The sequence below is a fragment of the Zalophus californianus genome, chromosome 7 (assembly GCF_009762305.2).
Source record: "Zalophus californianus isolate mZalCal1 chromosome 7, mZalCal1.pri.v2, whole genome shotgun sequence".
Classification (NCBI taxonomy): Eukaryota; Metazoa; Chordata; class Mammalia; order Carnivora; family Otariidae; genus Zalophus; species Zalophus californianus.
Window position 1 is genome coordinate 19214078 of NC_045601.1, and position 20133 is coordinate 19234210.

At 36.7% G+C, this 20133-nt stretch overlaps 1 long non-coding RNA gene across 8 annotated transcripts in view; it reads left to right on the forward strand.

The window, feature by feature from the left end:
- Positions 1–18941: 18941 nt before the first annotated feature.
- LOC113927345 overlaps positions 18942–20133 on the forward strand; it is a 151988-nt gene continuing 150796 nt past the window's right edge. For all 8 annotated transcript variants that reach the window (XR_003521590.2, XR_003521589.2, XR_003521592.2 and 5 more), the window contains exon 1: positions 18942–19044. This is a non-coding gene — a long non-coding RNA (uncharacterized LOC113927345). The remainder of the gene's footprint in view (positions 19045–20133) is intronic.

Below are 20133 nucleotides of genomic sequence, written 5' to 3' on the forward strand. Positions count from 1 at the left end.
CTTTAGAGATGCAAATATGACTTCATTTGTTAAATTCGCAAGCAATACAGAGTTTTACTTCCGTTTGCTTTATGGTGGGAAGAGAAATAGAAGAAGTATCAGAACAGAGACTCGAGTGGAACCAGTGGGCCAGACAGACACATTTTTAAGAAGTCAAGGAAAACGTTGCGAGAGGATGCAATAGGTCTGCAGGGGAGAGGTAGAGAGAGAGTGAAATGGAAGATATGGGAGAAGGGGAAGGGAAGAGAGAAAAAGGAGAGTGACCTGTAAACAGAGAGGTTATAAAGAGAGGAAGATTAGATAGGGAGACAGAGAAAAAAAAAGATGGGGGGAAGATACATAGAGAGAGGTATGGAGGTTAGACCTATATCCATAAATACCCATTTCAAATTTACCCCGTGGGAAGGCCAGTCTCGGAACTGCGTTATAACAGAATGGTCACGTATACATACAACTTCCACAGGTCTCGGCTTCAAAGTCCATCTCATCAGAATCTTTCTGTATTCAGACACCAGATTTGGATCATTTTTTCTGTAAGGGTTAATTTTAGGTTAGGTCTGGTATGGCTTGGAAAGTTGAGGTGTTAAATTGCTTGCGTTGCTCAGGTTGCCCCAGGGAAGACACACTTCTGAGGTTTGACTGTAAGATAATCTCACCCTTATAGAGATTGAAGATGACCAGGGATGAAGTAAGATGTACAGGGTCTCTATGGAATAGAATGAAGTACCTGAGACCAGATGCCAGCTTCCGGAATTGGAGGTGAGACAGAGCTTAAATAGATATGCTGTCTTCTATACCAACATTGCCTTATGCTTCCATGGGGATCCAGCAGCTCCCATGTGTGTAACCTTGTTTTTATATTTAAACTCAAAAAGACCCAGCAGTTTAAAAATATATCTCAGTGTAAGTCCGTGTCATTTGATAAAATACACAGTAGTTATTGTCACAAGTAGTACAGTCGAAAGAGTTTGAGTACCACATTATAGCTTAACTTCCTCTGTAATGGGCTTTTAATTAATTAATTAATTTATTTATTTATTCATTCATTTGACAGAAAGAGGGGGAGGGGAGAGAGCATGCCCAGCAGAGGTGAGGAGGGAGCAGAGGGAGAGGGAGAAAGAAACTTAAGCAGATTCTGTGCTGAACGTGGAGCCTGACCCTGAGATCACGACCTGAGCTGAAACCAAGAGTCGGAAGCTTAACAGACTGTGCCAGGTTCCCTTGAAACTGACTTTTAGATGCATAAAAAGGCAACCCAGCCCAACACACACACACACATTCAGCATAGACCCCAAACTTTCAGGTGCATAAAGTTTTGTGAGACTTATGATCTACCAGATATATTAAAGGATTATAAGGTATGTAAATTGGCTGCACTTGTTTTTCCCATTTCTCTCAGAACCCACACTCTGTAGGCAGGAGCACTGAGCTGATCACCAAGTTACCACATCATTTTATACTTTACTATGAAAAGCAAAGGGAATACTCATACCGAATAAAATAATGGTCCATATCCTCCAAATGTAGGATAAAGTCGGCTCAGAGTGGTAGGTACACGGAGATTTTTGGTGTGGAGCGAAAGCCCCTTGAGCTCAAGAGTAAATGAGTTGGCTTTGAACTTAATGGTTTTGAGCACTTTGAGAAGTGGTAAGATTTCTTAATTTTCTTTCATCTGTATTTCCAGCTGCCCCATCTGTGTCAAAGGCCATTGTCACTGTATGTTTTAGGAACTTGTGAAGAACCGTAAAATTCTAGATTATGCTTATGTCATACTCATAACAGATCTTGATATGCAAGTCCCAAGAATGCTAACTGGGAGATTTATGCAGGACATTGTGTGATGGGGGGAGCTCAACTACCTGTCTCTATTGTTTCTTTTAATCTCTCTGCTCTATTATTCACCTTCAAGCCCCCAAAGCACAGGCTTTATAAAAAACTTTGATTCAGAGATGTACATTTCTATGTTGTAGTAGGGAAGGAAGGGGCAACTTCCTGGGAGTAGAGTATACAGGAAATTATTATATGATTATTTTAAAACTCGTATTGTTTATTTATGTTTTTTTTAAGATTTTATTTATTTGAGAGAGAATGAGCAGTGGGGAGGGGCAGAGGGAGAGAGAGAGAGGCAGACTCCCTACTGAGCAGAAAGTCTGACATGGGGCTTGAATCTAGGACCCGGAGATCATGACCGGAGTGGAAGGCAGACAATTAACCAACTGAACAACCCAGGCACCTCATTCATATTGTTTAAGTATGTTATAGCCTGGGTACCCACCTGCCTTTTAAAAGAAAATAGTGCCACATAAAATCTACTATACATGGTGAAGTTTGTTAGAAGAGGATTTACTTGAAGAAAAAAAAAGCTAAATCTGTGAATTCTGACTTTCAAAGCAAAGAACTAAACACAGGAGACATAAATGATGTGAAATCTACTTTTATTAGGAAAAATAGGAGGGATTTGTGTGGCTAGTAGGTCAATGTAATTTGTGACTAACCTCTTACTTTTGGGTGGTTTTTCACTGATTAAAAAGGGCAATTTATCATTTAATCTATAAATCAAAGAGTGCTTAATAATGGAGCATTTAGAGTGTTAGGAATTGACTATTGAATATAAAAGTCACTGACATCCACAAGATTTCCTCGTAGGCAAATTGGAGTGGGCGGTAAAGCTGTTGAAGGTACCAGATCAAGTTCAAGGAAGGTCTAATTTTAAGAAGAGATTCAACATGAGTTGAATAAAGTATAAGAATTAAACCAGGGTTAGCTGGAACAATGATTAAAAACATTTAAGTTTAATAAAGTTCTAGTAGTTGCCAGGTATTTCTTGTACTAATTGTTTACCAAATAAAAAATAATAACATTTAGTATTACTGGTTAATGATTTTGTTTATAGGTTTAATATAATAGTTCTACCTTTACATTTTTCTTTTTAAAATAAATTTGAAATCTCAAAACAGTTTAAGATAGTTCAGAGTTCTCATATACCCTATACCTATTTTTCCCATTATTAATGTCTTATATTTGTACATTTATATTACATTTGTTTGCAATTGTTAAATCAATACTGATATGTTACTTTAACTAAAGTCTATAATTTATTTTGATTTCTTTGGTTTTTACCTAATATTCTTTTTCTGTTTGAGGGTCCCCTCCAGGACATTACATTACATTTAGTCCTCATGTGTCCTTAGGCTCCCCTTGGCTGTGATAGTTTATCAAACTTTCCTTGTTTTTGGTGACCTCGACAGTTTAGAAAATTACTGGTCGATTTTGTACAGTCTTGTACAATGTTCCTCAATTGGTATTTGTCTGATTTTTTCTCCCATGATTAGACTGGGGTTATGGATTTTGGGAGGAAGACCATACAGGTAAAGTGCCATTTTCATCACATCATATCAAGAGTACATACTATCAACAGGACTTAGCACTGTTGATGTTTACCTTGACCAAGTGACTGAGTTAGTGTTTGTGAGGTTTATCCACTGTAAAATTACCCTTCTTTCCCTTTTCTATATTGTACTCTGTGGAAGGAAGTCAGTGGGGACTTCCACTTCACCTCCTTGAGGACAGAGTACCTACACTAATTATTAAGAATTCATCAGCATGGAAGATTTGTTTATTCTCCCTTATTTATTATTTGTTCAATTATTTATCAGTATGGAATCAAAAATTTATTTTTTTATTTTGGGTTATAAGCCAATATTACTTTGTTTATTGTATTGTTCAAACTTTGTAGCTTTGACTATTGGGGGCTCTTTTAATTGTCTCATATATCCTTTTCCTACACCATCATTTTTTTAAGGCATTTCCTTACTTTCTGGCTAGTATCTACAAGATACTCTGAGCTCATCTCATATATTTTCTGCCCCAGTCCTAGAATTGGCCCTTTCTCCAAGGACCCCTGATTCCTTTCATTGGAAAATGGTATTAGAAAACAAGATCTGGGTGGTAGGTGTGCTTATTGGTACTGACGTGTCACTGCACCCAGGCATGCTCCACTGAGGTGCATAGAACACTGCAAGGTGTTCTATGTGTGGATATCAGCCTGTTCATATATGCATACCTATAACTATTTCTATATGTAATCATCTGTGTCTATCCTAAGCTAGCCATGAGTTCATACTGATGTCTCCAACTCTAATGTGTTATCACATGGCTCATTCTAGCCTCCTCCCTTGCTCTACAGTGTAATCCACCGCAACACTGAGAGACCTGGCTCCCAACATCCAGCACCCAGTTACTTAATTTTTCAATTCCAGTGTATATGTCAGACAGTATCAAAATTAACCGTATCCCCAAAAGAAACAATTTTATCAACATGACCACAGTACTTATATATAGTTTATTTTGCCTTTAGTTCACAGATTCCATTCATTTCCAAAATTAGGTTACCTTTTACCCCCACCCCCTTCATGTAAGGTTGCTTCATATATCTGCAGTATGGTTAGATTTGTTTCACATATTTGTATTATAGGTAGTTTATCAAATTCTGCATTCCATCTGTGATACCCTGACCTCCAAAATAGTTTTTTTTAATTTGCATATAGAAAGTTTCACTCTTTATGGCTAGAAAGTTCTAGGGATTTTGACATATATAATGTCATATATCCACCATTGCAGTATCATACAGAATTGTGTTTTATCACCTACTGAAATGTGTTTCATGTATTCAATGCTCACCTAACTCTCCTCCTCCCCCAAATCCCTAGCAACCATTGCTCTTTTTTTTTTACCATTGCTATAGTGTTGACTTTTCCAGAATGTCATATAGTTACTTTACTTGATAAGCATAATTATGAGCTTACATTAGCTTCATTACATGAAGTATTCACGAGGTGGGTTATCCATATGCTATTTGTTCTTCAGGTACCACATATGTTTGTTTATTTGTTTTGTTTTGTTTTTGTTCTCAGACCATGTGATGGAGGTACAATGATCATCCTTAATTTACAGGTAAGGAAGCTTAGAATAGCTAAGGACTACCCCTAAAATTATATATAGCTAATAAGAGGACCTGTCAGTTTAAAACAAGGGCTATTTGACTTCAAAATCACTGTCTAACCAATATATGATGCTGCTACATTCATACTCAGAATTGAGAAAATTAGAGACAGGATGTCTGGTTCACAATGCTCCTACATTCCGATAGACCTGGGCACAGAACAATGGGGCTTCTTTACAACTCCAAACATGCATTACTTTAATAGAAAAAACATATTTATACTGAAAAGGAAGGAAGGAAAGAAGAAGCAAGGCAGAAAGGGAGGAAAGCAAGCGTATCAGGTCAGGGAGCAGGATCAGTGACTGTTAGATTTTGCTAAAAGCCATGCTTCCTCCTGAGGGTGCACATGAGTGACCATTCTGTTGACTTAGAATGTCCATCAGGTTCCACCAGTCTGGAAAAGTAAGCCCACAGGGGCACATTTGTGTATAACTTTTTCCCTCAAGGGACTGTGGTGTTCAACACTGATACATTTTACTCACATTCTCAGTTTACTCAAGAACATAGTAAATGTTTAAACTTTTAGTTCTATATACTCTTTGGTAATGTGGCTATGAATATAGATTCCAATTATGATTCATGCCATGTTTTATCTTCTTCACAAAACCTCAAATAAGGATCTTCCACCATGCTTACAAAAAGACCCCTTAAAATTAGCAGTTAGATGAGCTGCTGATTGTTATTAAAATAAAAATATTTTCTTGATATTTGAGAACATTTTAATGTGAATTTGACCTCTGAACTGATGGATAAATAATCTGTTCTGATTATCTAGATGTGTCCTAGAAGCCAGAATAAAAAATGTAATTGATCACTTATGAATCAGGTGTCAGGTTTCTGGAAAAAAGAAAAGCATTCTCTTCAGAAAAAATATTAGCCTTCTTTTAGCAAATGATGGCAACAAATTAGGAGACACAAAATGTAATATTTATGTAAAATTATTTGCAAACATTCCCTATGAGGGGAATCAAAGGTAGAAGTTTGATCCAGCTATTTTAATTATGAACTGGCTCTATTAACATGGCACCCCCATGAAAGAAAGTACTGGGAATTGCTTTTTTCATTTGCAAGGGGCTTAGATTTGTTCTAAGGTTTCTTGAAGATACTTATATTAATTTCCTAGGGCTGCTGTATCAAAGCACCACAAGCTGGGTTGTTGAAACAATGGGAATTTATTGTCTTACAGTTCTGGAAGGTAGAAATTCAAGACCAAGGTGTTGGCAGGTTTGGTTCCTCCTAGGCGCTGTGAGGGAGAATCTGTTCCAGGCCTCTCTCTTAGCTTCTGGTGGTTTTCTGGCAATCTTTGATATTTCTTGCTTTGCAGATACATCACCTTCAATATTTGCCTTCATATTCACATAGTGTTCTCCATATCTCTTCATGTAGTCTTTCCTCTGTGAATGCACATGTGTCCAAATTTCCCGTTGGTTTGCGTACACCAGCTATACTGGATTAGAGCCCATCCTAAAGAGTTTGTTTTGACTTGATTATATCTGTAAAGACCCTATTTCCAAAGAAGGTTATATTTTGAGATATTTGAGGTGAGGACTTCAACATATTAATTTTGGGGTGATATTAATTCAATCCATAACAGTATCACTGAGTTTTATTTTGCTAGTACAAAGGCAAAACCTCAACCATGCTATAACCATGTTTTTTTCCTCTGGTCTTCTCATTCATTCTCCTCTCAAACAACAGAGTTCCTGAATGATTTTAGTCTGCTGGATGAATCTAAGGAGAAAATGATGTTGGGATTTACTTTGGGCAAGAAGCTGAGATGACATGAGGGTACTAAAAGCTCAAAGAACACCATTTCTGGGTAATTTATACTGAATCTATTCCTTGACTCACATGAGAAGATGCAAACTTTGAAAATGTTTACTATAATATACTGATTAAGAGGTCACACTTTGGACTTGATAAGAACCCACACCTACCATTTGCTTAAGCAGATTGTTGAACATTACTGAGTCTCAGTGTTCCCATCCATAAAATGAAGATGTTAAAATTAATATCTAACTCATAACATTGTTTTGAGGATTGAATCGGAAAATTAGCACAATTTCTGTCGTGGTAAACACTCAATAAATATTATTTAGTATTAACATTGTAATTTTATTTCTCTATTATTAATATTTTTGTTGCTCAAAGCAAGGTTAAAGTTTTTTTTAAAAGATTTATTTATTTTAGAGAGGTGTGGGAGGGGCAGAGGGAGAGAGAAAATCTCAAGCAGACTCCCTCTGAACACAGAGTCTGATGCGGGGCTTGATCTCATGACCCTAGATCATGACCTGAGCCCAAACCAAGTGTGGGATGCTCAACTGACTGAGCCACCCAGGCGCCCTGAGATTAAAGTTTTACTCTTAAGGAGCTCACATTCTATAGAATACAACTTGAACATGGGTATGAAAGTTTATTCTAAGTTCTTTCTCTCTTCAGTCTTCATTTCTCTTGTATCTTTATTCTCTCCCTCAAAATTTCAGTGTCATCCATTTACACTGCTTACACTGCTGCTTCTGTATGTATGATTCCTAAATCTTTATTTTTAGCCCTCTTTTATGACACATACCAAATTCTACTTTGGATCAGAATTAGTATAAGCATATTACATTTCTCATTCTTGTAAATCAAAGATAATAATCTTTTATCTTCAATGGTGCCTAAGAGAGTGACTGACACATAGTAGGTACAGAATAAATATTTGAGGATAATTGGATGTACTAAAGTCAATCTAGATGATTGACTTTAAAGTCAATTTAGATGATTCAGGACCCAAAGGATCTCCCTGACTTAAAGGGAGAAATGAGTAGTTTTGCTATCCTTTCTTTTCGTTTTTCTTTCTTTTCTTCTTTTCTTTTCTTTCCTTTTTTTCCTTCCTTCCTTCCTTTTCTTTCTTTCTTTCTTTTCCTTTTTTCTTTCTTTCTTTCTTTCTTTCTTTCTTTCTTTCTTTCTTTCTTTCTTTCTTTCTTTCTTTCTTTCTTTCTTTCTTTCTTTCTTTCTTTCTTTCTTTCTTTCTTTCAAGGAAAGCAGCTGATCCTTATCTTTCCTCAACACCATGTGGTCTTGGAGACACAGCCAGTCAATATATTTGGCTACCATCTTGGCCACTGGCATGAACTCATGCTCAGGCTGAATTATTCTCAGGTGTTCTCCTTTCTGGCCCAGTGTCTTTGCTGAGATAGGTATATGACATATTTAGGGTTCAACAGTTGTCTCTGAACTTTCTCTGTGGTTATGGAATGGGAGAGAGAGAGATTGAGAGAGATTCTTCTTTAATTGGGGTTGCCAGTTGGGCATAATGTGATATCAAAATTGTAGTTAGCATTGCTTTTACCACATACAGTTGGCTTATCTGCAACTGCAGAGAATAATGTGAGCACTCAGAAAAAGGAGAGTAAGACTTATTAATACCAGTGAATCTTCTGGATCTAACTGTTACTAAAACAAGATTTTACCCATGAATTTCTCAATTCCATGAGCCAACATTATCCTTTTTGATTAAGCTAATTTTAAGTTAGATATCTTTTATTTTCGACTGGAAGAATCTAGATTAATACAAACAATAACTCATAGTTTTTGCTATCTTTTCTTGGGAGAGTGCACTGAAAGTCATATATCTATCTATCTATCTAGATATATATATATCTATATATATTTGGTAATATATATAGGTAAATTATTTGCTCTGTGTAGTCAAGCAGGAAATCTTATTCTATGTTCTACTATTATAAGGGTTTTTTATTTATTTTTTTTAATTTTTTATTGTTATGTTAATCACCATATATTACATAATTTGTTTTGGTGTAGTGTTCCATGATTCATTGTTTGTTCATAACACCCAGTGCTCCATGCAGAATGTGCCCTCTTTAATACCCATCACCAGGATACCCCATCCCCCTACCCTCCTCCCCTCTAGAAACCTCAGTTTGTTTTTCAGAGTCCATCATCTCTCCTGGTTCATCTCCCCCTCTGACTTACTCCCCTTCATTCTTCCTCTCCTGCTATCTTCTTCTTTTTCTTTTTTTTTCTCAAAATATGTTGCGTTATTTGTTTCAGAAGTACAGATCTGTGATTCAACAGTCTTACACAATTCACAGCGCTCACCGTAGCACATATCTTCCCCAATGTCTATCACCCAGCCACCCCATCCCTCCCACCCCCCACCACTCCAGCAACCCTCAGTTTGTTCCTGAGATTAAGAATTCCTCATATCAGTGAGGTCATATGATACATGTCTTTCTCTGATTGACTTATTTCACTCAGCATAACACCCTCCAGTTCCATCCACGTTGTTGCAAATGGCAAGATCTCATTGCTTTTGATGGCTGCATAATATTCCATTGTGTATATATACCACTTCTTCTTTAGCCATTCATCTGTCAATGGACATCTTGGCTCTTTCCACAGTTTGGCTATTGTGGACATTGCTGCTATAAACATTGGGGTGCACGTACCCCTTCGGGTCCCTACATTTGTATCTTTGGGGTAAATACCCAGTAGTGCAATTGCTGGATCGAATGGTAGCTCTAATTTCAACTGTTTGAGGAACCTCCATACTGTTTTCCAGAGGGGTTGCACCAGCTTGCATTCCCACCAACAGTGTAGGAGGGTACCCCTTTCTCCACATCCCCGCCAACATCTGTCGTTCCCTGACTTGTTAATTTTAGCTATTCTGACGGGTGTGAGGTGGTATCTCATTGAGGTTTTGATTTGGATTTCCCTGATGCCGAGCGATGTTGAGCACTTTTTCATGTGCCTGTTGGCCATTTGGATGTCTTCTTTGGAAAAATGTCTGTTCATGTCTTCTGCCCATTTCTTGATTGGATTATTTGTTCTTTGGGTGTTGAGTTTGATAAGTTCTTTATAGATTTTGGATACTAGCCCTTTATCTGATATGTCATTTGCAAATATTTTCTCCCATTCTGTTGGTTGTCTTTTGGTTTTGTGGACTGTTTCTTTTGCTGTGCAAAAGCTTTTTATCTTGATGAAATCCCAATAGTTCATTTTTGCCCTGGCTTCCTGTGCCTTTGGTGATGTTTCTAGGAAGAAGTTGCTGCGGCTGAGGTCGAAGAGGTTGCTGCCTGTGTTCTCCTTTAGGATTTTGATGGACTCCTGTCTCACGTTTAGGTCTTTCAACCATTTGGAGTCTATTTTTGTGTGTGGTGTAAGGAAATGGTCCAGTTTCATTCTTCTGCATGTGGCTGTCCAATTTTCCCAACACCATTTGTTGAAGAGACTGTCTTTTTTCCACTGGACATTCTTTCCTGCTTTGTCAAAGATAAGTTGACCATAGAGTTGAGGGTCCATTTCTGGGCTCTCTATTCTGTTCCATTGATCGACGTGTCTGTTTTTGTGCCAGTACCATACTGTCTTGATGATGACAGCTTTGTAATAGAGCTGGAAGTCCGGAATTGTGATGCCGCCAGCTTTGCTTTTCTTTTTCAATATTCCTCTGGCTATTTGAGGTCTCTTCTGGTTCCATACAAATTTTAGGATTATTTGTTCCATTTCTTTGAAAAAAGTGGATGGTATTTTGATGGGGATTGCATTGAATGTGTAGATTGCTCTAGGTAGCATTGACATCTTCACAATGTTGATTCTTCCAATCCATGAGCATGGAACGTTTTTCCATTTCTTTGTGTCTTCTTCAATTTCTTTCCTGAGTATTTTATAGTTTTCTGAGTACAGATCCTTTGCCTCTTTGGTTAAATTTATTCCTAGGTATCTTATGGTTTTGGGTGCAATTGTGAATGGGATCGACTCCTTGATTTGTCTCTCTTCTGTCTTGTTGTTGGTGTATAGGAATGCCACTGATTTCTGTGCATTGATTTTATAGCCTGCTACTTGACTGAATTCCTGTATAAGTTGTAGCAGTTTTGGGGTGGAGTCTTTTGGGTTTTCCACATAAAGTATCATATCATCTGCAAAGAGTGAGAGTTTGACTTCCTCTTTGCCTATTTGGATGCCTTTGATTTCTTTTTGTTGTCTGATTGCTGTGGCTAGGACTTCTAATACTATGTTGAATAGCAGTGGTGAGAGTGGACATCCCTGCCACGTTCCTGACCTTAGGGGAAAAGCTCTCAGCTTTTCTCCATTGAGAATGATATTCGCTGTAGGTTTTTCGTAGATGGCTTTTATGATATTGAGGTATGTACCCTCTATCCCTATACTCTGAAGAGTTTTGATCAAGAAAAGATGCTGTACTTTGTCAAATGCTTTTTCTGCATCTATTGAGAGGATCATATGATTCTTGTTCTTTCTTTTGTTAATGTGTTGTATCACGTTGTTTGATTTGCGGATGTTGAACCAGCCTTGCAGCCCAGGGATAAATCCCACTTGGTCGTGGTGAATAATCCTTTTAATGTACTGTTGGATCCTATTGGCTAGTATTTTGGTGAGAATTTTTGCATCCATGTTCATCAAGGATATTGGTCTGTAATTCTCCTTTTTCATGGGGTCTTTGTCTGGTTTTGGGATCAAGGTAATGGTGGCTTCATAAAATGAATTTGGAAGTTTTCCTTCCATTTCTATTTTTTGGATCAGTTTCCAGGAGAATAGGTATTAATTCTTCTTTAAATGTCTGATAGAATTCCCCTGGGAAGCCATCTGGCCCTGGGCTTTTGTTTTTTGGGAGATTTTTGATGACTGCTTCAATTTCCTTAGTGGTTATAGGTCTGTTCAGGTTTTCTATTTCTTCCTGGTTCAGTTTTGGTAGTTGATACATCTCTAGGAATGCACCCATTTCTTCCAGGTTATCTAATTTGCTGGCATAGAGTTGCTCATAATATGTTCTTATAATTGTTTGTATTTCTTTGGTGTTGGTTGTGATCTCTCCTCTTTCATTCATGATTTTGTGGATTTGGGTCATTTCTCTTTTCTTTTTGATCAGTCTGGCCAAGGGTTAATCAATCTTGTTAATTCTTTCAAAGAACCAGCTCCTAGTTTCGTTGATCTGTTCTACTGTTCTTTTGGTTTCTATTTCATTGATTTCTGCTCTGATCTTTATTATTTCTCTTCTCCTGCTGGATTTAGGCTTTCTTTGCTGTTCTTTCTCCAGCTCCTTTAGGTGTAGGGTTAGATTGTGTATTTGAGACCTTTCTTGTTTCTTGAGAAAGGCTTGTATTGCTATATACTTTCCTCTCAGGACTGCCTTTGCTGTATCCCAAAGATTTTGGACAGTTGTGTTTTCATTTTCATTGGTTTCCATTAATTTTTTTAATTCTTCTTTAATTTCCTGGTTGACCCATTCATTCTTTAGTAGGATGCTCTTTAGCCTCCATGTATTTGAGTTCTTTCCGACTTTCCTCTTGTGATTGAGTTCTAGTTTCGAAGCATTGTGGTCTGAAAATATGCAGGGAATGATCCCAATCTTTTGGTACCGGTTGAGACCTGATTTGTGACCTAGGATGTGATCAGTTCTGGAGAATGTTCCATGGGCACTAGAAAAGAATGTGTATTCCGTTGCTTTGGGATGGAATGTTCAAGGGTTTTTTAATAAAACAAACAAAAGAATCTGAATCTGCAATGTTCCAAAGAAGCCATGGTCACACAATTAGTGATGCAAATATTTGCCTGAGCAAATATCTGCATAAGTTTTTGTTGTTCTGGGATGTGACATCAACTTAGTATTAACTAAGTGCCATTATTTGTATCATACTGTAGCAGATGAAGGATATAGTTTCTTTTCTCAAGATGCTTACAGTCTAGCTGAGAAGATAAAACATACACAGACACACACACAAACAAACAAAAGAAGAGCACAACTCTCCAGTCAATAATTCATACTGAGCTTAGGGGGATGTTTAGAATTTTAAAAGGTAAAGGGAAGCGGGGAGAGGGGTGGGACATTCTAGTGGTGACATGGCATGGACAAAGCAGAAAGATGGAAAAGTAAAATGCGTATTTAGAGACTGGTAGTTCATGCATTTGGTTTGGGTGATAATTCTTGAAGGCTAGTGATGGCTCCAAAGACTGAACAGTTACACTGTAGTCAGATTTTTAAAATTCTGGAATATCAGGTTAAAGAGTTAAAATTTCAAATTTCTGTCAAGGGGAGTGACTAAAAGTATTTGGGTGGTATAGGAGCTGCAATGTGATTAAGTTAAATTTTTAGATGTTTCGGGAAGTAAATCTATAGTTATCTGCACTTTGAACTCTTAGGGTAGAGGCTAAAGGAGAGAGTCATTGCAGGAAGCTATTGAGACATCTGTCACACGAAGTGATGAGGGCTCAGATGTGGTTAGCAGCAAAGAGAAGAGAGGAAGAAAATGCATGGGAGAGTAATGGCAAATTTGAAAGAATGGGTAGGAACCCAGAACCAGACTGGATAAGGGAGATGAGGCAATAGATTTTGAGCTGAAAGATGCAATGTTTTCAAAAACACAGTTTTGAGATGAAAGGTAGAATTTTGGGAGAGCAGAAGTAGGAAATTCAGGAGAATTTTGCATTGTAAGTGTGGTGGAAGCCAAATGGATATGTTCCACAGGCACTAAACGAGAACCTCCCAGAGAGAAGATGGTGGCAGAGTAGATGGACCGTAGGCTGTCTTCATCACACAAATATGATTAGATAACTATCAAATCATCCTAAACCTCAATGAGATATCACCTCACACCTGTCAGAATGGTTGAAATCAACAACATAAGAAACAGGGAGGGGTGATGAGGATGTGGAGCAAAAGGAGCCCTCATGCACTGTTGATAGGAATGCGAACTGGAGCAGTCACTGTGGAAGACAGTTAAAAATGAATCTACCCTATGATCCAGCAATTACACTACTGATATTTACCCAAAGAATATGAAAACACTAATTCAAAGGGATACATGCATCACTATGTTTATAGCAACATTATTTACAATAGCCAAGATATGGAAGCAATGCAAACTTCTACTCATTGTTAAATGGACAAACAGGAAGTGATATATTTACATATATCAGCCATAAAAAGAACAAAATCTTGCCATTTGCAATAACATGGATGGAATTAGAGAGTAAATGCTAAGTGAAATAAGTCAGTAAGAGAAAGGCAAAACCATATGATTTCACTCATATGTGGAATTTAAGAAACAAAACAAAGGAGCAAAGGGAAAAAGGGAGACAAATTAAGAAACATACTCTTAAATATAGAGGGCAAAGTGATGGTTAACAGAGGAGAGGTGGGTAGTATGGGTTAAATAGTTGATGGGGATTAAGGAGTGCACTTGTTGTGATGAGCACCAGTTGTTGTATGGAATTGTTGAATCACTATATTGTACACCTTAAACTAATATAACACTGTATGTTAACTAGCTGGAATTAAAATGAAGACTTAAAATAAAGGAAACTTCTAAAAATATTGCCTGAATTTCTGAATTGAGTTAAAAAGGCATAACTCTAAAATCAAGCCTGGTATGGAAATGGAATATAGAGACTACAATTTGGGGCAGATATGACAAGTAACAAAGCTTTAAGGATAAAGATGGATGGCCCCGTCTGGTTGCGGACCTTGGTTAGCAGTTCTGCCTACTTTAGGTCCCCAACTTATATATCTGTTCTGATCTGAGAGCCCATTCTAGATCTACACAGAAACAGGGAAGTAATTCACCAGCCTTGCCCAACTGCTGAGTGCAGTCCCACCAAACCAGGAAGCCTGGCCAGAAATGCTGGGGGTCTATGGAGTACATCCTATGGCTGACAGAGTAGGGAAGCAAGTCATCAGCCCTATGAAACTGCTGAGACAGAGTTGATGCCAATCCTGCTTAAATTTTTACAAAAAATAGAAGAGGAGGGAACACTTCCAAACTCATTTTGTGAGGCCAACATTACCCTGATACCAAAGCCAGATAAGGACACCATGAGAAAAGAGAACTACAGACTAATATCCCTGATGAATAAAGATGCAAAAATTCTCAACAAAATACTCAGAAGGCAAATTCAACAGCACATTAAAAGGATTATACACCATAATCCAGTGGCATTCATTCCTGGGATATAAGGATGTTTTAACATATGCCATTCAATAAATGTGATACACATTAATAGAATGAATGATAAAAATAACATAATCTCAAAAGAAGCAGAAAAAAAGCATTCGAGAAAGTTCAACATCCTTTCATGATAAAATGTCTCAATAAAATGGGTATAGAAGGAATGTACTTCAACATAATAAAGGCAATATATGACATGCCCATAGCTCACATTATACTTAACGGTGAAAGGTTGAAAGCTTTTCCTCTAAGGTCTAAGATCAGGAACAAGGCAAGTGTGCCCACCCTCACCACTCCTATTCAACATAGTACTTGAAGTCTTTGCCAGAAAATCAGGCAAGGTAATGAAATAAAAAGCATCCAAATTGAAAAGGAAGAGGTAAAATTGTCTTTGTTCATGGATGACATGATCTTACATACAGAAAACCTTAAAGACTCCACCAAAAAAACACATAGAACTAATAAGTCAATTCAATAAAGTTGCTAAATCAACATACACAAATCAGTTGTGTTTTTATACACTAACAACAAACTACCTAAGAAAGAAAGAAACAATCTCATTTACTATAGCATCAAAAAGACTAAAATACTTAGAAATCAATTTAACCAAGGAGGTAAAAGATCTGTACACTGAAAACTCTAAGACATTGATGAAAGGAATTGAAGAATACACAAATAAATAAAAAGACATCCTTTGTTTATGGATCAAAAGAGCTAATATTGTTAAAAATGTCCATACTCCCCAAAGCCATCACTAGATTCAATGTAAATCCTATCAAAATTTCAAAGTTTTTCACAGAAAGAGAAAAAATAATCTTAAAATCTGAGTGAAACCATAGAAAACCAAATAGCCAAAGCAAACTTAAGAACAAAGCTGGAGGCATCACACTTCCTGATTTCAAACTACATAACAAAGCTGTAGTAATCAAAACAGTATGAAACTTACATAAAAAAGCAGACACATAGGCCAATGCAACAGAATCAAGAGTCCAGAAATCCATCCATCCATATATTGTCAACTAATATTTGAGAAAATAGCCAAAAATGCTCAATGGGGACAAATAGTCTCATCAATAAGTGGTATTGGGGGAACTGAATATTTAAAAGCAAAATAATGAAATTGGACTGCTATCTTATACTACTCACAAAAATTAACTTGAAAAGAATTAAAGGCTTAAATGTAAGACCTAAAACTAAAATTCCTAAAAGAGAACATGGGGAAAAGCTCATTGACCCTGGTTTCGGTAATGTTTTGTTTTGTTTTGTTTTGTTTTTGTATATGACACCAAAAACGCAAGTAACAAAAGCAAAAATCAACAAGTGGGACTATATCAAACTAAAAAGTTTTTGCACAGCAAAGGCAACCTATGGAAGAAGATGTTTGCGAGCCATTATCTGATAAAGGGTTAACTTCCAAAATATATAATAAGGAGCTCATAGCTCTCTAACAACAGCAGCAGCAGCAACAACAACAACAACAAAACCAAATAATCTAAAGAAATAGACAAAGGACCTGAACAGGTCTGACCTTTTTCCAAAGAGGACACGCAAACTGGCAAGTACGTGCTCAATGTACGTGCTCAATGTCATTAATCAAAGGGAACTACAAATCAAAATCACAATAAGCTATCACTTCACACCTGTTAGAACTGCTCTTATCAAAAAGACAAGAGGTAACACGTGCCATCAGGAACATGGAGAAAAGGTTAACCCTGTGCCCTGCTGGTGAGAACGGAAACTGGTGCAACCACTATGAAAAACAATATGGCAGCTCCTCAGAAGATAAAACGAGAACTGACGTAAGACCCACACTAATTCAATTTCTTCAGTGTCTATGCCTACCCAAGTTTCTGTTTCTTCTTGATCAATTTTGTTTGTCCTTTTTATCTATGCTTCCCAATGTACTGGCATAAAGTTCATTTGATCTTATTTCCTTTTTTAATCTCTGTTGTATCTCTGTGTGTTCTTTATGTCATTTCAAATGTTGTTCACCTTTGCCTTGTCTGTTTTCTTGAGCAATCTTGCCAGAGGTTTGTCAATTTTATTCATTTTCTCGAAGAGCCAGTTTGGTTTTGCTGATATTTCTGTTGTATGTTGCATTACATTTCCTTAGGCTTTACTTTTTTCTTCTTGTTTTCTTCCCTCTGCTTCTTTGTGTTTCTTCTGTTCTCTTTAAACCATTTAGGATTGAATTCTTAGGTTATCTATTTTCAGCATTTCTTATTTTCTACTCTTTGGACACAGTTCCAATTTTACATTTATTTCTATTGTTATTTGATCAATGACTTTCTCTCCTTTAGGATTACATGCTCCATTCCTTTGGGGACTATTTCAACTTTTTGCTGTAGGGTCATATCTAACTTTAGCACACTGCCTGACTCATAATAGTGGCTCAATACATTTGTGCTGAATGGATGAATGTTTGGTAGGATTTGTAAAATGCAACACACTATACACATTAAAGTGCTAATATATTTACCTGATCTCAAGAAAGTACAGTAGCTTGGAGCATATTAGAATATCAATACAGCTGTCTAAGAAAAGTGATAGAACCAATATTTTTGGGAGATATTTTCATTTATAACCCCAGGGGAATAAGAATGTCTGCAGGCAAACACTTTCTGAACTGCTGAGTGTTACAAAAACAGAAAAGTCCGTCATAGAAAGTGTTTATGAAATCCACCTGAAGACTATCATCTGCTTTCTGCTTGTAAATTCTATGTCAAGCAGTCCTTGCTCAGTGGGATTATGATCCATTTTTCAATTTTTACCATGGTAACAAGAAATTATCGTTAATTTTCGTTAGAACATAAATATCTGGAGTCTGTTAATCCTAAATTCAAATGCCGGCTGTGTCCCTAACTACAGGTGTGACTTCAGACCAGTGACTATCTGTCAGAGTTTCAGTTCTTTTATCTGGGTAATGGGGAGAACAGTACCTCCCTCCCTTGTTGTAGTGTGAGGATTAAATAAGATAGTGAACGGAAAGTGCTTATCATGATGTCTGGCACACGGCAGGTACTCAGTAAATACTATTTGCTATCGATGTTGCTATTATCTGTATGAGCTTTTCATGGAAAGGGACTGTGTCTTATACATCTTATACCTAAAGCCCAGCACATGTAACTGCAATGCCTAGCCCAGGCGTGATTACAGAATTGAACTAAGATCCTCATGCTGCTGATGGTGGGTGATAAGCAAACAAAAAAGAGCTATGGAAGAAAGGAATTCAGGCTTTGTAATTATTCGGCCATGTGCTTCGAATTTTGATTTCAAAAATGTAATGGCAAAAGAATCTTTCTAAGTATCTCCGACACAGCGAGGTGGATTTAATCATTTGAACTCAGGCATTGGCAGAAAACATTTTAGGGAAATGAGGGTGAACAGGTGCAACAAAAAGTGATCTTTACTATTGTTATGCTCAAAATGGACACATTACCTGGGAAAACTTCTCACCTAAAATTGCTTTCATATGTGCAACTCCTTAGAACCTTTTTATAATTTCTGTAATCTGACAACTACTTAAATCATGCTATTGTGAATTAATTCCAAACAGATGATGCATAACATGACTTGACTTCTGGAATGACACAAGGCATGGAATAATAAGCTGTGTTACAGTGAGACTCTCTTCTTCCTGGATCTTTGGATCTGTTATATCAGAAGGTCAGTAGCAATGCTATTTTTATGGAGAATTTAATTTTAAAAATTAATGTATTTGAAAAATGACTTTTGATAATGACACAAAACATAAATATAAAAATCTATATTTATTATAGCTAGCATAAAACATTTTTTTGGATCAATTATTGTTGTAATTTAGGCTGACTAATGCCAGCTATTTTGCTACTGTGCTGAAGTCCTCTTTTTTGAGCCTACAATGAACCTGTAATACTTATGGAAAGAGTTACCATAGCAACCTATATTGATGTCACAAGCTCAGGCTTCTGACTTCATTGCATAATGCAGTAGCAACTGGATTTGCAGCAGAAACACCCTGCTAAAGAACAAGTATCTTGGTTCACAGCAAAGAGGACAAAGGAAAACAGCAAGTTATAGGGAGTTGAATGCTGGATTGTGAGTCAGATTGTCTGAGTTCTTATTTTAACCCTGCTTCTCACTTGTTGCCTTGTTTTGAGTAATTGTGTTTACATGTGTGCACTGAGGTTTGAGGCAAGAAATCTCCTCTCTGTGGGGTAGACATAGAAGAGGGAACTCAGTATTTAATGTTTTAGCATTTGGTGGACATCTTAATAAAGCTAAAGCACCCTAAAAATAACTTGGAAAGAAAGGAATTACTAATGCCTTGTAGTAGGTAACTAGCTAGCTCACAAAGGTGAAGAGGACACTTTGAAATTAAAAAAAGCATATAGCTAGGGTTTTTTATTTTTATTTTTGAAATAGTAATGGATAAAGGATATGATTGATGTCCTAATCTTAATTTTAATAATAATGTGGAGAACTTGTACATAAATATGTCATTTTATATAGCTATATCTATTTAAAGATGTTTTTCTATGTTTCAGAGTAGAGAAGTAAAAAGATTAATCTGTATCTATTGATGGGTAGCATGCTTCTCATGATTATACTGTGTACATTAAGTCATAAATGTTTATTTTACCATGCAAATGCTTATCCTCATTAAAAAACAACTGAATAAGTGAAATGGCTTTGCTAATTTAAAATAAAATTTAAAAAATTCAATGATATCCTTTTTTAGACAGGCCTAATCTTTCCATTGGAGCTTATAACCTGTTCATTATGTCAATTGGTCTAGATTTTTATCATACAGGAAATTTCAAAATTGAGTTTATTTTGGAATTTGAAAAGGTATTTAAACTAATAAACTTCCTCTCCAGAAACTAAGGTGATAACGTGATGTAGCTTTTAATTTTATCTAAAGTAACAAGCTAGAACAATCTGATAGGACTATGGCCCTTCCCACCCCCTCTTATCCATATGTTTCCCAAAATCATTCCAAAATATCAGCAAAGATATAACACACTACAAAACTTCATTAGCTAAATTCCATGTTAAATAACCCTCAGAAAGACATAAATAATTGCTCAAATCTTAGGAAAATTTTAAGTTATTTACTGTTGAAAAATGTAGAGCAAGGTAGAAGTTGGGGCCATGTTTTTGGTAAGTACTTAATTCCATTTGAAC